The 19,798-nt window shown below is 39.3% G+C and overlaps 1 pseudogene; it reads right to left on the bottom strand.

The window, feature by feature from the left end:
- Nucleotides 1–944: 944 nt before the first annotated feature.
- On the bottom strand, nt 945–18,132 carry LOC116863840 (annotated as a pseudogene).
- Nucleotides 18,133–19,798: the final 1,666 nt, after the last annotated feature.

The raw sequence follows: 19,798 nt of genomic DNA, 5'->3' as shown, positions 1-19,798 counted from the left end.
ATGTTCCCCAATGGGGTGAAAGGAATTTCCCAATATTCAGCCATCTTTAAATGTCTCATCCTAGTTCCAGCAAATCATTCCCATGACAAACCACTTACAAATATATTTTTACATTTAATCCACAAGTAGTTCCAAGACAGGAATCATTATATGTATTTCATAGATTAGAAAACCGTGACTTTCTGTCTCAAATGTTTTGATATTTCCACATATTCTACTGAACTCACCCCCACAATCCTATACAAAGAATTTAGATACATTTTTCACTTGTTCTTTGTAATCGTTCATGAGAACCTATAAAATGGTTGATGCTCAAATAAGCCTTCTGGCATTTCAAGAATCATAAGCTTATATTTTATTCTCACTGACCAGTTGTTAAGATTATCTTCAAATAATTTCATTAGTAATGAGCTATATTCCTTGTGTGTCATTCATTAGTGATGTGTTGTCTCTGAATTCAGGAAATAGTTCTAAAACAAAATACCTAGGGGGCACCTGGGTGGCTCAGATGGTTAAGCATCTGCCTTCGGCTCAGGCCATGATCCTAGGATCAAGTCCAGTATGGGGCTCCATGCCCAGCGGGAAGCCTGCTTCTTCCTGTACCTCTCTCTCTCCCTCTCTCTCTCTGTCTCTCATGAATAAATAAATAAAATCTTTTTAAAAAAATATCTAGGAAATTTTCCAATGGCACATATACCAGTTAACATCTCAATTTTCCGCCACTAGAATTTCCTTTAAAATGTTTGAACTCTTGGTCCTGGCAAGGCTACCTCCTCCATCAGTCAGTTCATGTGTGTCACACTGGTATCTAGGGAAATGGTTAGGTAGTAATTTTTCTTTGAGAAAACTCTGCTTTTATTTATTATTGTTATTTTATTTTCTCTCTTGGAAATTTTACCGGTTGGCAGGCAGTCCCCACCTCCTGCCGAGGGAGCCACAAGCTCTCACTGCTTCTGGTTGCCGTTGATGGGGAGGTTCAGGGCCTCGGAAGACCTTGAGCTTGGGCCAGGAGCTAAGGTATGCCAAGCAGGCAGAGAGCAGTGAAAAGGAATTGGTGGTGGGCTGGGGGACAGGGTGTGGGATCCAGGGCCTGGTGAATCAGCAGCAAGTCCAGTAGGTTGTAGTGTCTGCGAGGAGATCTGGTTGCCCGTGATAAAGGCCTGCCCACCCTAGTTCTGGGACAGCAGCGTCTCAGAAGGCTTCAGTGACTTCACGTACTCCTCTTTGCCTACCTCATAATTGGTGTAGATGAGAATGATATATTTGCAGCAGAAGTTCTCCACACCATCATTCCCCGCACCCACCAGAGCTGACTCCCCGCCAGTCCTTCCCATCCAGCCCCTGGGAGTGGCCCAGGTGCCTCAGAATGGCACTGGATTGATACAGGGCAAGGTCTCCATCCCAGAGCTTGGGAAGCTGCCCATACACACAGGGGGTCTTGAGTGAGCCCTGCAGCCAGGTATCCATGGTCACCACCTCCTCTTTCCAGCTCCGGCCCTGGTCTGTGGCAGCCTGCGCAGGGCCTGGCCGCACTCTCCAGCAAGAAGTAGACAATGGCACGAGGGGTCATGGTTGCAGCGCAGGTGGCCGGGCGGGTGGCGGGGCGACGGCGGTGGTGGAAGAGGTTCCCCTATACGCTCTGCTCTTAGACTGTATTTTTGCAGGTTGTTCACTTTTGGAGAACCCCAAAAATAGTACATAGTTTCATCTTCCTGCTTGAATGGGTGTTCCTCACTGGAAAGGAAAAAGACGTGGGCATGTGCTGAGCCTGTCAGGTGTGGGACATCCAACACATTCCAAGGAGGGCATGTTAAGTGACATCTTGTCTCAGTTCCAGATCTTCTCCCTTTTAAGTGGTGTACGCAGGTCAAAATGATCGCTTGGAAATATTCCAGTTCCAACCACCTGTTTACACTGACCTGTGGGTTTTGTTTCAGCAGTATGAAGACTTTGAGGCATGTTTGGAAAAGCAAATGGCCGAAGTTAAAACTTAGGAGGGGAATGGAAGGAACATAAAAGCATTAAAGTCTTTCACTTCATCATTTTGTTCCTACAAATCCAAAAGGTCCTCAGATAATAATGAGTTGGATTTATTTGCTCTTTCCATTTGGTGTTCAAAATGACTGGAAAGGGGAGCATCTGTCTGTGTCGGTGGTTCCAGACTGAAAGAAGATGCTTCCTTTAGAAATGATCATTCAGAATGATTCAGAAAAGAATGGGATATTTTTAGTAAGTCATTTACTCAAAAAACCTCCGTGGGACTGCTAGAGGAGCAAATCTGAATTTATTCTCAGAGGATATAGTTAAATATTCCTGACTGAAATAAGGATTATGCCATTTGAAACTACATATAAAAACAAGAGCAAGGGATAAAATAAGAGCACATATTTGTGCTTTACAAATAAAAACCAGCCAGAGGAAGATCGGGAATGAACAGTAAATATGAGACGTAGGGGAGAATGGACAGCTGGCTTCTGCATACTGTCACCAGCCTTCCCAAGGAAGAGTCTCTGTCATTGCGATCTGAATAGAAACATGACCTTTACATTTTTATTACCAAACTTAGAGGAAAGGCTAGTTAGGAAATACACATTATAGCCCATCTCCAATTTTTCCTTTCTTCACGTACCATTGTAGCAAGTTGCCAAGATTATTTTGAAAGTGCATTTTAAAGGTTTTTCTTAGCGGCATAGGGTTATTTAAGGTAATGGCCACTGTTGTTTTCATGAACTAGAGTACCCTCCATAAAACCAAGAGGTATCCACACAAGTAAATGCTATTTTAATTTGAAATAAACTGAGGAAATGGGAAGATAGTGAGATCTTCTAAAAATCATTTTTCAGAGGAGAGACATGTCTATAGGTAACAATAACTACTTCTTATGCCCCTAGAACTCTGATAAAATGCTAAGACCAATGGGATAATTTTGGAAGTTAATAAATCTCCAATTATAAAAAATAGCATATATAACTTGGAAAAGGTAAACAAAAATCTTTTAAAGAATTCACAATTCAGTAATAGTCACCATTACATTTTGAAGAATTTTTAGGTTTGTTTCCAGCATATTTTTTAAATTGAGATATAGTTGACATGTAACATCATATTAGTTTCAGGTGTATAATATAATAGTTTGATATTTGTATATATTGTGAAATGATTGCCACATTAAGTCTAGGTAACAAGTCACATGGTTGCAAAAATTTTTTTCCTGGTGAGGAGAAATTTTAAGATCTATTCTCTCAGCAATTTTCAAGTATGCAATATAGCATGATTAACTTTAGTCACCATTATGTATATTATGTCCCCAGAATTTATTTATTTTATACCTGGACATTGGTGTGTTTTGACCTCCTTCACCCATTTTGCCTACCCTCCTACCCCTACCTCTGAGAACCACCAGTTTTTCTCTGTATCTTTTGTTTTGTTTTTTGTTTTTAGATTCTACATTAATGTGAGGTCATATTTGCCTTGCTCTGTTTAACTTCTTTCACTTAGCAGAATTCCCTCAAGGTCCGTTCATGTTGTCACAAATGTCACAAGTGGCAAGATTTCATTTTTCTTTATGGCTGAATGGTATTCCATTGTGTATATATGCCACATTTTCTTTAATCATTTATCCACTGATGGACACTTAGGTTGCTTCCAAGTGCTGGCTGTTGTAAATAATGCTGCAATGAGCACAGGGAGGCATATACATTTTTAAGTTAGTGTTCTCATTTTCTTTGAATAAATACCTAGAAGTGGAATTGCTGGATCATAGAGTAGTTCTATTTTCAGTTTTTTGAGAAACCTCCAAATTATTTATCATAGTCGCTGTACCAAAATGTACTCCTACAAACAGTGTACAAGGCTTCCCTCTTCCTCCACATCCTCAGCACTTGTTTTTGCTTGTCTTTTGGATACTAGCCATTCTAACAGTATCTCAGTGTGGTTTTGATTCACATTTACCTGATCATGAGTAATGCTGAGCACTTTTTCATGTGCTTGAGGTCCGCGTGTAGGTCTTCCTTGGGAAAATGTGTATTCACATCTTCTGTCCATTTTTTAATGGATTGTTTGGTCTTTTTTGCACTTAACTTGTTGGAGTTCTTTATGTGTTTTGATTACTAAGCCCTTATCAGGTAGATGATCTGCAAATGTTTTCTCCCATTTAGTAGGTTGCTTTTTCACTTTGTTGATGGTTTCCTTTGCCATGCAGAATCTTTTTCGTTTGATACAGTCCCACTTGTTTATTTTTGCTCTTGTTGCCTTTGTTTTTGGTATCAAAATCCAAAAAACCATCACCAAGACCAATGTAAAAAAGGCTAAAAAGCTGTGTTTTCTTCTAGAAATTATAGGTTTAGGTCTTATATTCAAGTCTTCAATCCATTTTAAGTTAATTTTTGTGTATGGTATAAGATAATGGTCCAGCTTTATTCTTTTGCATGTGGATGTCTAGTTACCCCAACACCAGTTATTAAAGAGACTGCCCTTTCCCATTATGTATGTATTCTTGGCTCCTTTGTAACATGTTAATTGCCTATATAATGCATGGGTTTATTTCTGGACTCCTACCTCATTCCACTGATCCATGTGTCTGTTTTCATGCCAATATCATGTTGTTGAAATTGCTTTTAGCTTTAAGATATAGTTTTAAGTCAGGAAACATGATGCCCCTGTCATTGTTCTTCTTTCTCAAGAGTGCTTGGGCTATTTGGAGCCTTTGTGGTTCCATACAAATTTTAGGATTGTTGGTTCTGTTTCTGTGAAAAGGGCCATTGGAATTTTAATAGCGACTGTACTGAATCTTAGATTGCTTTGAGTAGTATGGATTTTTTTTTAAAGGTTGTATTTATTTATTTGACAGAGAGAGATCACAGGTAGGCAGAGAGGCAGGCAGAGAGAGAGAGAGAGAGGAAGGGAAGCAGGCTCCCCGCTGAGCAGAGAGCCCGATGTGGGACTCGATCCCAGGACCCTGAAATCATGACCTAAGCCGAAGGCAGCAGCTTAACCCACTGAGCCACCCAGGCGCCCCGAGTAGTATGGATATTTTTAACAACATTAATTTCTCCAATCCATGAGAATGGAATGCCTTTCTATTTATTTGTGTCATCTTCAATTTATTTCATCAGTGTCTTACAGTTTTCAATGTATAGGTCTTTCACCTCCTTGGTTAGAATTATTCCTAGATGTTTTATCCTTTTTGATACAATTATAAATGGGTCTGTTTTCTTAATTTCTCTTTCTAATAAGTTGCTATTAGTTTTTAGAAACAGATTTTTATATATTGATTTTGTATTCCACAACTGTACTGATTCTGATTTATTAATTCTAATAGTTTTTTGATGGAATATTTATGAACTTCTACATGTAATATGTCATTTGCAAGTAGTGATAGTTTTATGTTTTCTTTTCCAATTGTCATGCCTTTTATTTTCTTGCTTAATTACTTAGACAAAGACTTCAGTACATTGTCTAATAAAAGTGGTGAGAGTGGACATCCTTGTCTTTTTCCTGATCATAGAGGAAAAGCTTTTACCTTTTCACCATTGAGTGTGATGTTAGCTATGGGTTTATCATATATGACCTTTATTCTGTTGAGGAACATTTGTGGTATACCCACTTTGTTCAAAGTTTTTATCAAAAAGGGATGTTGAATTTTGTCAAATCCTTTTTCCTCTCTCTCTGCTTGCCTCTCTGCCTGCTTGTGATCTCTGTCAAATGAATAAATAAAATCTTTGAAAAAAAAGGGGGGGGCACCTGGGTGGCTCAGTGGGTTAGGCCTCTGCCTTCAGCTCAGGTCGTGATCCCAGGGTCCTGGGATCGAGCCCCGCATCAGGCTCTCTGCTCCGATGAGATGACCTGGACTCAGTTCCAGGGAGATGACCATATGATTTTTATCCTTCATTTTGTTAATGTGTTGTATCACATTGACTGATTTATAGATGTTGAACCATTCTTGCATTCCTGGAATAAATCCCACTCAATCATGGTGGATGATCTTTTTAATGTATTCTTGAATTCAGTTTGCTAATATTTTGTCGAGGATTTTTACAACTGTATTCATCAGAAATATTGATCTGTAATTTTCTTTTCCTTCTTGTGGCATTCTTGCCTGATTCTGGTATCAGGTCAATGCCTGCTTCAAGACAAAAAAAAAAAAGAAGGATTTAGAAGTGATGCCTTCTCCTCTTCTATTTTCTGTGAAGAGTTCGAGAAGAATTGGTATCCATTTTTCTTTAAATGTTTGGTAGAAATCACCAGTGAAGCCATCTGGTTCTAGACTTTTGTTTGTTAGGAGGCTTCTGATTATTGATTCAATCTTTTACTAGTAATCATTGTATTCAGATTTTCTATTCATAATTCAGTTTTGGTAGGTTGTGTGTTTTTACGAATTCACTTATTTGTCTAGGTAGTCCAAATTTTTGGTGTCTAATTTTTCATAGTACTCTCGTATGATTCTTTATATTTCTGTGTTATCAGTTACAATATCTCCTCTTTCAATTCTATTTTTATTTATTTGAGTCCTCTTTTGCTCTCAGTGAATCTGGCTAAAAGTTTGTCAATTTTGTTTATATTTAAAAAAAAAACCTCAATTTCATTGATTTTTTTTTTCCCTTTTAGTCTCTATGTCATTTATTTCAGCTCTGATCTTTGTTATTTCCTTCCCTTTGCCAACTTTCACCTTCATTGTCCTTCAGCATTTTTTAGTATCATAATTGCAATCTTATTGTAAGCATCGTTTGGTAACCTGCTTTTCACTATTTTGATACTAATGTTTTATCATACTTCTGTATGATAATTTTAATGACAGTACAATATTCTATTGAACAGAGATACCATGTTTTTTTAACCAATCTTTTATTGATTTTTTTCTAAGTTTTTGAATTTGAGATAGTGTTGTGATAAGCCTATTTTTCCAGGAAGCCTTTGTAAATGTCTGATTTGTTTTAGATTAGCTTCCAGAATTGCAAATACCAGTTAAAACACTATGAACAATTTGAAACATCTAAAAACGTAAAACTGAATTGCTTTCAGATATGTTTTCTAATTTACATCCCCACCAGCTGTGCATGTAAATTCACAAACTTTTCAAAGAGATCTAGGCCCACTCCACACTAATTCAAAATAAATTATTATAAGGAAAAAAGAATGACATTTGCCACTAAATGTTTTTTAATGCTTGAAATGCTTTCAAGTTTACTTCAAGTATATAATTATAGAATTTTATTTAAATGATTCTGCTGTTATGTTTTCAAAGAAGATGAAATCCATTTTAGAAGATTTAGCAAAATTAATAAATATCAAATTTAATATTCAGTAGTTATGTTTACTTCACATTACATTAAATTACAAATATATCTAGAACATGTATATATGTCTTATAGAACTTAGAGCATACTATATTACTCATATCCATTTATAATTGTCATGTCTTTGCTTTCCCCGTGTGGTCAAAACTACAATTTGCTTGGTATTGTTCTTTTTTTTTTTTTTTCTTAAAGATTTTACTTATTTGAGAGAGAGAGAGATAGAGTGCATGCGGAAGCAGGGAGAGGGTCAGAGAGAAGCAGACTTCCCCTACTGACCAGGGAACCCTACATCGGCCTCCATACCAGGATTCTGGGATCATGACCTGAGCCAAAGGCAGACACTTAATTGACTGGGCCACCCAGGCACCCCTACCTGATATTATTCTTTCTTACTCATGCAATCCCAAATTACATCATTCCTGTGGGGAAAATTCCCCCTGTTCGAATGATCTTCCATTATGGTCATTTCCACAAAGACTTTGTAGTAAATGTAAGGTCTTCTTGAATGCTTTAGACCAATTTCGTGATGCTATAACCCACCTGGTTGTTGTATTCACTTAATAGTTACTGGCTCCCTTCATGGTGAAGGCGCGGTAGACAAATACGGAACCCTACATTGATCTAGTGTGGAGGTGGACAAGGTGCTATAAACAGTATGTCTTGGGAGCACAGGAGGCCCATTTGAATTCACCTAGAGACAAGTTATTATTTGAGCTAAGACTCGGAGGATGAGAAGTTGGTTAGAGAATATAGGGGAAACATTAGGGGCAGTAAAAATAACGTATGCAAAGATATACAGACATTTTTTAAAAAGCCCACCACATTGTAGGAGCTCTAGGTAATAAGTATTAGTGAGTAAAACAAGGGTTGAGCTTGGGAGGTTGAAAACAGACACAGAGGAGACCGAGTATGCAGGACCTACATCACGAACATTTGCTATTGTATTGTGAAGAGAGTTTGGATTTTATTCTGTAGATAATGGTAAACTATTGAAGCAATTTGCATGAAAAGTTTTTGGTCATAATTATAACTCTGGAGTCTATGTAATAAATATTTTGGAGGTAGAGAACGTCTGTATGTGAGCACATTTGGGAAGTTACTATATGAGCACAGAAGAGACCTTAGTGTTTGTGTTAAGGTAATGAAGATTAGAAGGGAAAATAAGGTTTAAAAAAAATCTGTATTTTATGAGAAAGGTAGCAAAAGCAATAAGACTTAAGAATTGATTGAATTTGGAAGATGTTGTCCTAAAGCCAATTTTGTAAAAATTATCTCAGTGATGGATTATTCAGTAGGATCTCATTAGCTCATTACAACTGAGGGAAAAGGTTAATTTGATTTGTTTCAAGTCTGAATTACAGAATATTTGTAAGAGAAGTTTTTTTATATACTTAAGCACAGAAAGTTTTTCAGTCACATTTTGGTGGTATTTAAAAAAAAAGAATTAAGGGGAATTTTGGCAGAAGAAAAGATTCATATGAGAAATCCTTGCTCCCTCAGACAATATTATTACCAAATTTAAGATGTTGTATTAGTTTGCTAGGACTGCCATAACCATGGACTCAGTACCACAGACTGAGTAGTTTAAACAACAGAAATCTATTTCTCACAATTTTGGAGGCTAGAAGTTCAAGACCAAGTTGTCAGCAGTGTTGATTTCCTCTGAAACCTCTTTCTTTGGCTTGTAGAGGGCAGTTTTTTGCTGGTGTCTTCACATGTCTTTCTTCTCTCTGTGTCTCTGACCTGATCTGTTCTTGTAAGGGTCCCAGCTATATTCTATTAGGGCTGACTTTAGTGGCCTAATTTCACCTTAATTATGTCTTGTAGATCCTGTCTCCAAATACAGTCACATTCTGACGAACTGAGTAGGATTTCAACATGGAAATTTCAGAGGAATTTCAGAAGCCGTAACAGATACGGACTGGAGTAAAGATCTCAAAATGTGTTTTCATTTCCAGAGCGTTAAGTAAAAAATTAAGAATGACTATCATAAGAAGAACATTACATAAGTTAAGAAATTTTTAGCAAAACGGTTTTCTAAAATTGAATCAACTAAGTTCAATAACCATTCCCAGTTAATGAATGAGAGAATGTCTTCTTAATACTAACTAATGTGGTTTATTTACTAGAGAGGCCTAGTAACAACAGTAAAGAAGTTGTGGAGATATGTCTTATATTCAACAATGTTTATCAAAATACTGGTCAAGTTCATCGTATAATTTATGTTTACTTGTGAGAAATTGGAATATTACGTATGCAGCACTGGGAAGCTAACTGGAGGGGTTTTTGTAGTTGTTCAGCTGACTTTATATCCAAAATTATAAGGAAGCACACTTTTTAAAAATCAAGATTTGTAATAACCAAAGCTGCTCACTAGTCAGAGAATGTGTCTATATTGTGCTAAAGCAGCTGATACTGACATTAAATGAAACTTCACTTTGGAATTTAGGATCGAAGAGGGCTTGTGTCAGGTGTTAGGTTTTAATAGATCTGGGGGCCTGTTCAATTATTGTTTTCTAAAAAATTTCTGTGTTGGAGCATAGCATACGATATACTAAGAAATTTTAGCAGCCTAAAATTTTGTGAGATTTTTTTAATTAAAAAAGGAAAATGTCAAACCATCTCTCTGGATACTTACATAAAATAGGTGATGAGACATTCTGAGCAGAGAACACGATCTAGTAATGTTTATCATAGCACCATGGGAAGCAAGAATTCCAGGTCCTACTCCCACCTGTTCATTTCCTGTCTGCAGCCTCAAATTTAACTGCTTTGTAGTCCTCCCTCTCCCTTTGTAAGAAAACTGTACAAAAAGGTAGCTATTCGTTTCACATTTTGCTAGCATGGTGGGACAGGGTCAAAGTAGGGCATGTAGCATCTGATGAGAATTCTGAGATGCTCAGAACTGTGTCTCTTCATAAAATTTCATTACAGTCATGGAAATCAGCAAGTATCCAGTTGCTAGACTGTGACAACAACAGCGAACAATAACAACAAAAAGACCTAGGGGAGGGTGTGGGACTGGAAGGTAGTATTTATTATATTCCTACTCTGAGTCAAATAGTGTATTAGATTATCAGTGTGCTCTGTGTAATTTACTTTAGAAAAATTAAGAAAAGAAGGCTCTGAGAGGTTAAATGATTTTCCCAGTTTAATATGGACAGCCAACAATGGAATTGGTATTTTAAAATAAATCTGGACACCCAAGTCATGCTTACGTCTCCCCAGTGTGCCCAAGATGGCCAAGGTGGTCAATTCTGCACAAAAGGGGTCAGAACAATCAAAGAGCGCCAAAGAAGTCATATTTGTTTGGATTAAACAACTCAATCTGCAAACTATTTCACTTTAACATAAGGTGGGAAATGGGATTTCCAAAGGAAAGAAGAAAGAGAAGAACAAGAACACAAAACTGAGTTTCAGCAAAGAGGGCAAGTGAGCGAGTAAAAATAAATCTTTCATGATTTGCTCCTACAGGCAAGAAAAATAATGTTTTTCAATCCTGCTTAACCCAAACTAGTCTGAGTTATTTAAAGTATTATAACCAGTGGTGACAAAGCGGAGAGTTTATTATATCCTTCCACAGGCAATGACTTCTCCGAAGCAGGAAGCACGTGTGGAAGGGGACCACGGTATCCATGGTACAGTGAGCAGCTTTCTGTCACGTCTGAACAGGGAGCCACATGTGCGCCTCGTCAGTGCTGGGAAGGCTGTCCCACCCCAACCAGACCAGGCAACTTGTTTTCCATTCCGGCTGGGAAGCAAGAATACTTTCAGTCTTGGTGGGCACTCAAGTCACAGGGCCAAAGAGAAATCTGCACCCCATCCAGGCCTGTGCCTCACCAATGGGAGTCGGTGTCTTTAGGCACACCAGTAGTTAACAGCAGAATCCCCATTTAGAAAGCTCAAGATTTCTGAAATCTATTCCTCCAAAATAAATGCATAGTTTCATTTGCAAAGTAGGACATCATTACCTAAAGATAACAGCATCTGCAGAAATACTTACTTAGCAACTAAATCACAAGGTCTTCCTTAGAGCTTCCTTTAGGCTAGAAATAGTCCTTGCTTAGCCAGCTGGCCTGGAAAACTAGTGACAAACATAAAAACCAAAAGAATTACGGAGCTCATCCTATGCCTTCATCTACGGCTCAGACAATCATCTGTAGCACACTGTTTCTGAGATCGAGGGTTACAGAGCCAGTGGAAGGAAGAAATGCCTAGATTTTCTTCTGTTGTGCCATGTTTTCATGCCCAGAAATGTCTACCTCTCCAGGTAATGAAATGTACAACTTTTTATGCAACTCTTGTGTAAATTTAAGGCTGGCAGGATTTGCAAAGACTGTGATAGCCATGACTTACTCAGTGGCCTCAGCCCTGTTGCCAGTGGGCCCAGGAAGACCACAGACATTGGGATGTGTCAGGAGAACCGGTAACTAGAGAATCTGGATCCCTGGGAGCATTGATTAACACTGATTTACAGACAGCCTAAGAAGTCTTCAAGGACACCTTCATGACCTGCTTTTAAAAACGTGTTTCAGAAGCTCCTATTGCTGCTGTCCTAATTTTGTTGTGTTGTTTTCCTAATCTATTTGTGGAGAAAGAAAATACTTCCATATTAAGGCTATACTGATGATTAAGAAAAAAATAAGCTTAAGTCAGATTCATCCCTCTAATTTACATGCTGCATTTTAAATTCACACATGAGTCAGGGAAAGAGACAACAATTCCACTACAAAGTATCTGTGAATGCATTATTTCTTCTTTACTTTGACCTAAACAAAGAGGCAGAAAGACTCTTCTAAAAAGCTTTCCTGAATCACTCATATCATCATATTTATTTTAGGATGGGCATGTAACTTTCTTTTTTTTTTTTTTTTAAGATTTTATTTATTTATTTATTCGACAGAGGGAGAGAGAGAGAGCGAACAAGCACAAGCATGGGGAGAAGCAGAGGGACAGGGAGAAGCAGGCTCCCCACTGAGCAGGGAGCTGGATGTGGGTTCGATCCCAGGACCCTGGGATCATGACCTGAGCCAAAGGCAGATGCTTAATGGACTGAACCACCCAGGTGCCCCAGGCATGCAACTTTGTACATGTTCAAGAGAAAGTTGTAAAGACAAAATCTGTCTCTGTGTGTAGCCCGTTGCAGGATATCCTAAAGATAACTTTATTAACATAACAGTCATTGACCTCAGAGATTCCACCCCCAAGTCATTCCCATCAACCATAGAGAGAGAGAAGCATCAGTGTACCATTCTTTTATTTCCAAACAGTACTTGCTTCCAGAAAATTATGATGCAGGCTAGATGAATGGTAGGCAATACCAGTTTCATTTTCCCTCACCCGGATATCTCTTAAATAGCGTCTAGGAAACTGGTTTTAAACAGTGTGCTTATAAATGTTCTGTATTTATTTGCAAAGTTGCCCTGAAACACTTCTCTGATCATGCCCATTTCTAGCAATTACCATTTTAAATTATGTTTTAACGACTAAATGACTCCAGGAGCAAAGAAAAGGTCATATATAACAATTTCACGGTGTGCCACTTTGTGTGAACTGCACTGAAGGCAAAGGGTTGCAATAAATAAAATGGCTTTTGTTTCTAGCAAACTCACTCAAAGACACACATACATATCTACAAAATCTCAGAGACAGTTCCACATTTCCTGATGAACACTGGCCTTTCTTGAAACATATGCTTAGCCATGGAATCTAGAAAAAGATCTCTCTGTGTTTTATAAGCATCATTATCAGAACAATGGCATGCAAGGAATGTCAAATATCCCCACTGGGGATTTATGTTCGTTAAGAACTCAGAAAACACAGAATTTGCACCTGCTACAGGAAAATATTGGGCTTGCAAAGCAAAACAAAAGATTTCAGCACAAAGCTAAAGATATTTACACAGGTTGGGAGATTTGCTGAACTGAGGCATGAGAAAATGACAACCAAATAAGTGCTTATAAGGCACCCAAAGTCCCAAATACTAAGACACTATTTGAAACAAAGAATTTAGATTTGTGCCAGAAAACAATAGGAAAGATACTATGGATCAGATTTCAAAGGAAGGAGGGTGGAACAGGCCCTGCCAGTTCTTACTATTCATTCTGCCCACATACACATCGTGTGCTCTTTTCTATTTTTAATTGCTGCAGAAAATGCCTCAGATTCTACACTCTAGTAGTTCTGCTATGAATAACATCGAGACCCTCAAGGACGGCAAAGAGAACCTAAGAGGCTTTTCTCGGTCTTCATCTATAGCATGTTACATATGACATGGTCCATACCGTCCCCAAATAATAACATAAGCCTTTCCACCTTCCCCCGTGCACCTGAGGCCCACCTGTCAGCTTTATGACTTGAGAAAGAGGCATACAGGAGTCCTCAGGGCTGCCAAGTGCAGCTCACAGAAGGTCAGTGTGCATATCCCTGCTTCCGTGCTCTTGCCATTTCCAAGAATAACACCTTGAATTTAAATAGTAGCTTTCATCCAAGGAACACAGAAGGTTCTTACCTATCTGAGACATAGATAGGTAAATAGATCTACAAACAAAGGAAGCAAGGATTTGTTGATTCTATTTTAGATGAGAGAACCAAAACACAGTAATTAATAGGAAACCAAACGATGCCAGAGCACGCATGGTCTTCTAACCTAGATTTTTAATTCAAAATCCCATCTTCTGTGGCTAAATTATCATTATGCAAAACTTAGCTCATGCAGGTGGTATTTGATTATTTGGTTTTTTTCTTGGTTATTTGGAAAAGCCTTTCCGATTTCAAGTTTGAAAGCAAATAATCTTCACTGAGATATAACTAGTCTAGTGTTTCCAACATTGTCACTCTAATATCACGATTCTTAGTGTAAGACATAATATTTGGCAATTCAAAGATTATTTAAATGATTTGCTATCCTGTACCTAGTAACTTTCAGTTTTTCGTTTTCCAGTTCTCATGACTAAGGAGTCAACTTAGAGAAGATCTCAGATTTTCTTAAACCCTGAGCAAGTTATTACAAGCAGACAAAAAATACAGTCATATTCTTGGTTAGTGTGTTATTCCACAGCTCAGAAAATACTACTTGACATGGTTACTGAAGAACCAAAGCTGTCTGCAGACAGGCATGAAGGTGTCGAAATGGAAACAAAAAGGGGAACAGGAGATGCTGTGCAGAAAAGAGAATAGGGAGTGGGCCCAGCTGGCTCAGTCAGTAGAGCATGCAAGTCTTGATCTTGAAGCTGTGAGTTCAAGCCCCAGGTTGGGTGCAGTTTTTTACTTCAAAAAAAGAGGGGGGGAGGGCAGAAATATGACCTTGTGGCTCCTAACAGCAACCATTAGAAGAGAGAGGAGAGATGGAGGTTTATGACGTAACATATGACATGGACAGGACGTATTACATTTGGGAATAGGCAAGAAAAGTTTATTTTAAAAGAGAAGGCCGTGACCTCTGTTTCAGATCCAAAGAGATCCTTTATAGGAAAACCCTGACAAAGACCAATTTAGTTTGTGATTACTGCAACAGACATTGTGCTAAGTCTTTCCAGATTACCTCATTTGATTCTTACTAGTCTTGACGTAGGTCCTATTATGCCCAGTTTATAGCCGAGAAATTAGGTTAAGAGATGTCACCTGACTTGCCACAGGTCCCAAAGCTCTTAATTGATAGAGTCAGAATAAAAGCCTAGAGTGATCTACCTCCAAAGCTTGCTCTTAACTGCTCTGCCACACTGACTCATTTTGAGGGGGGAAAAAATGATTAAGCCTTTGAGAAAAAACCGACGAGGACTTTTCCTCAAGGATTTTCTCTCTCACGCCAGTTCTTCTAATGCTTCTCTTTTTCTTTCGAACTAAAGTACTCCCCCATTTACTGAGGAAGGGTTGGGTCAGAGATGCATTCACATATTATAGCTATTACTCATGTCTCGCAGGAACCTGAAGGGCAACTCTGTGTGTGTAATTGTCAGAAGAGGCGTAATTAAGAATTTCTAGTACCTGAGTGAGCTCCAAGATTTATACTCCACCCCAGCCCACTTTTCTTTATACCAATTATAGAACCGAATATCATTGTATGCGCGCATACCAATCCCTGGTTAAGTCGAGACCATTCATAGCAGACACTGGCCGGCTCTGCACCCTACTTGGTTTTGTCCCTGTTGGATTCAGCTGTTCCTGCCCTATCACTAGTGTCATTTGCCATCAGTGGAGAGAAATAGAACATTCCCATCCGTCCGCAACTGGCCAACAGAGTAACTAGTTGCTAAAAATTAACTCTATTATTAACATCTCTAATAGTCTCTAAATCATAAAGTTCAACACACACAGCCAGTCACAGCCTTGCTTTCTTCCCTACCCTAACTTCCCACTTCTCTTTTCTCATCCCATCCTGACAAGTGAAATTACATTGTCCACTTTCATGAGGCTGGGCCTCCGAAAGTGCTGTTCTTTCTTCCCGGGTGACTTCTCCTCTCAGAGCCAGTTGGCAAACTGCTCACCATCTTTCAAGATTCAGCTCAAAGTCTAGAAATCCTTCTCTGTTTTCCATACTGCCTTCCCCCTCTGGACTCTCCTGGATCTGGAGAATGCCTGTGTTCTAGTGCCTGTGGTACCACACACAGAAGTTCCATCTCCATCTCCCAGAGAATGTGTGAGTCCCAGCAAGCAGAGCCCAACACGTAGTAAACCTCTGGTCGTGACTGGACAGTCTGTGAATGAATGAAGGAACGACCATTAAAAACCAAGGCTTTTCCTCAAGTGCCTTAGAGTTTTAGTTCCGACTTGAAAGTGTATGCTCGTACTCTGGGGTTGCTGACCTAATCCTTCTGCATGAATTTAAATAAAAGCTGTAAACATTGATACTTACTCAAGAGGAAAAAAAAAAACAACAACAAAACTCTCCTTGAGGTCCATGGGACTGGAGAGCTGGTGAGCTCACAGCACCACAAAGAGGTGGAAGAATAGGAAGGAAGTGACTAAGAAGGGCAGCGACTAACTGGTTAGCTGGTATCACCACACATACCAGCGTTAGCTCTGATTTACATGAAGTCGCCGCAGTGGTAGGAGCAGCCTTGATTCCTTGGCCGGCTTCCTCTTAGATGGCAGCACTCAACTCTCTGGCCCTTGACAGGAGTAGTGAGACCTTCTGCTGAGTCATCTGTCACACTTCTCTCTGGCATCATTCCTCCACGGAGAGCGCACTTCCTCTTCCTCTTCATCAACATTGTTTTCTTGATGAATTCCACAGCTACTGTCCTGACAGTTTGTAAGTTCCCTTTGCCCTTAGAAAGTACATACTGTGGTGATAAACATTTTGTCTAAAGTATTTTCACGTTACATTCTCTGATATAACCTCAAAAAATTATCTTAAGAATAAAGAAAGGGGTGGGGCCCCTGGGTGGCTCAGTCAGCTGAGGGTCGTCAGCCTTCGGCTCAGGTCATGATCCCAGAATCCTGGGATCAAGCCCCGCTGTGGGGCTCCCTGCTGAGCAGGGAGCATGCTTCTTTCTTTCCCTCCGCCTGCCATTCCCCTTGCTTGTGTACATGCTCTCTCTTTCTCTGTCAAACAAATAAATAAAATCTTTAGGGAAAAAAAAGGAAGAAAGGGGTAAAAAAAAAAAAAAAGGAAATACACTTATAAGAGCACAGTTGTTTGAGATCTAAGCCATTAAGCTATTTGTGTTAATGGACTTCATATTAAAAATCAAGACTTCAACATTTTAAGGGGTGCCTGGGTGGCTCAGTGGGTTAAAGCTTCTGCCTTTGGCTCAGGTCATGATCCCAGGGCCCTGGGATCGAGCCCCCCACCCCTGCTCAGCAGAGAGCCTGCTTCTCCCCCCTCCCCTCTCTCTGCCTGCCTGTCTGACTACTTGTGATCTCCGTCTGTCAAATAAATAAAAATAAAAATATTTTTAAAAAATAAATAAATAAAAATAAAAATCAAGACTTCAACATTTTAAATGAGCAGAACTTAGTGGGAGTAAAAATAGAGTAATAAAGAATTCTTTTTTTAAATTAATATATAATGTATTATTTGTTTCAGGGGTACAGGTCTGTGATTCATCAGACTTACACAATTCACAGCATAGAGTAATAGAGAATTCTTACTAAGAATATTTCAGTGATTCCTTGACCAATGGTAGCCTGGCACTCTACTGAATATCTGTAACAAAGTCAAAGAAATTTCCTAACTTCTAATCGTTCATCATCTACAGGAAATGCTCAGCTCATACTGCAAAGTGATAAGAGAGAGAATAGAGATAATCTATGTAATGGGTATAAATCTCATCTTATAAAATAATGTGTACAAGAAATATATTTATTATTTTCTATAATTATGCTTAATTATTTTTTACACCAGGCCCCCATCTTCCAAGATAGTGGAGAATTTGACCTTGGTAAATCTTAGTTCCTTCTATCCAGTCCTCTTACCTGTGTCATTGGAATAGGGGAGGAAGGAGGGTAGAGCGCCTGCCTCTGGTTATTGTTCATTGTTTTCCCTGTCAGTAGGACTCCGTGGGCTCAGGGGTGCTTTCCAACCTCTGTGTCCTGCAAGAGAAACAAGACATTTTTACAGGGCTTCAGATGGCTTCCTCTGCCTAAGTTCCTCAAGCAACTGGTTTGGTGGTGTCACAGCAGGGAGGCAGAATCACAAATTGTTTAAGAAGGCCAACTTTGGCGTCACATCGATTCATATCCTGGGCTTGCCGTATCTCATGACCTCAGACAATTTTTTTCAATTTCCTAACCTTCAGATTCCCACCTGTAAAGTAAGGGTGTGCATGTTACATACCTCACAGAGCTGTGAGGGCAAACTGAGGTAATCAGAGTAAAGTGACAATGCCTGGCTCATGGTGAGTGTTCAGCAACAGTTAGCTGCTATTATGACCAGTGCTATGATTGTTGTTATTCTTAGTACTGACACCATCATGCTCCGGGCACTCTCAAAACGAGGACAGACATTGTCCTCTCTGCTCCAGACCCACAGATCTCTTTCTCTCCCTCCCTTCCCCATGCTGGTGAAATCCTTCTCATCTAGGAGAGAAGGCCTGTGTTCTCCCTGCTTTCTACTGGATTCTCCATCCATAGTGGCATACCATTTTATCTTGTTATTTTTCCTATGGTCACCTATTAAAATGTCCTCAGTAGCTTTATGTGTGTGTTTTTTTGGTTTGGTTTGTTGTTGTTGTTGTTTTGGTGGGCAGAAGGGGGGTTTCTTGTCCAAAAACTATCCTGGGCAAAGAATAGGGAGGAGGAAAAGAGGCGGGACTACAGAAAGAAGAAAAGCATTAATTGGATCTCAAAATATTACTTAACTTCACTAATGCAAAGTAGTATGAGAGCACTAAAAAGGAAGAATTCAACTCCCCCTGGGAAAAGCAGAGGAAAGCATAAGGGATCAAAACTCCCCCCTAAAAATACTGTATGTTCCCTGTGGCAAAGAAGGGTGGAGAAGGTACATTCCCTCCCCCTCCTGTAAGCTCTCTGAGGGATGGACAAATTTTATTTTGTTCTCCAGTGTGTCTCTTATCTTTCTGGGCACCTGACACAGCACAGGCATTTCATACATTTTTGTAGAACAAATAAAATAAATTTCTGTAAGAAAAAATAGCATGCACAAAACCACAAGCCTTGAAGAAGTTGAGATGTTCAGAGGAGTAATGGGTATAGAGAACACTAGCTTTAGAAGGTCAGCAGTGGGCAGAGAGAGAGAAAGGGAGGGAGACAGCACAAATAATGGAAATGAAACGTGTTATACATCTAACCAGGACGTAGTCATTGTTTTTACTAAAACTTTTAATTTTTTCCTGAAATGGAACTATTGACTTGATTGAGCAGAGGGATGACCAAATATCAGGTCTAAATACTGAGGCTGTGGAGCAAGGCTAGACACAAAAGAAAGAGTAGCTAGGTAGTCTGTGGTGGTTCAGTTATTGGACAAAATAACTGTTCCTCATTTGTAGAATTATACATCCACAGCCTTACTACAACTTTGTGGAGAGGAGAACTAAGTGAACGCCCCCATCCCTTAACAGTGGGTTTGTCCATCTATCTTCCTTTGACCGATGACTCAAGCATCAGCTTGAAGGTGTTCATGCACTCAAGTGGCCCTCTGAACTCTGGGGATCCTCCATGAGAAGAACATACCTCAGCAGCCCTCTAGCCTAGGCTCCCGAACAAGAGAGCTATAGCAGGCCTGCCTGTACCCAACATGTAGCCTGTAGCTCAGGGCCAAACTGGAGTCCAGCCTTCCCCAACGGAGACTTCTAAAAATAAAAAATTATTGTTCTGAGGCAGCTGTTGGATTTTAGAGTAGTTATTTTATAGGGTACTCTGGATTCTAAAACTTGAGATTTTTTTAAAAATTTGGTGGCCTTCTCCTCACTCTGCTGTCTCTGCTGTTGACAATCCCTATAAGACCCCTAAGGTGCTACTTTCAAAGTTACAGACAAGTCCTACGTTCTTGGGTGGAGTACTTGAGTTGCTTTGTTCCTAGGGAAACACAGAGGAGTACCCAC

This window comes from Lontra canadensis, unplaced genomic scaffold, assembly GCF_010015895.1.
Source record: "Lontra canadensis isolate GAN:19392208 unplaced genomic scaffold, GSC_riverotter_1.0 scaffold4, whole genome shotgun sequence".
NCBI lineage: Eukaryota > Metazoa > Chordata > Mammalia > Carnivora > Mustelidae > Lontra > Lontra canadensis.
The sequence above is the reverse complement of the archived record's forward strand: the minus strand, read 5'-3'. Positions and strand labels throughout refer to the sequence as shown.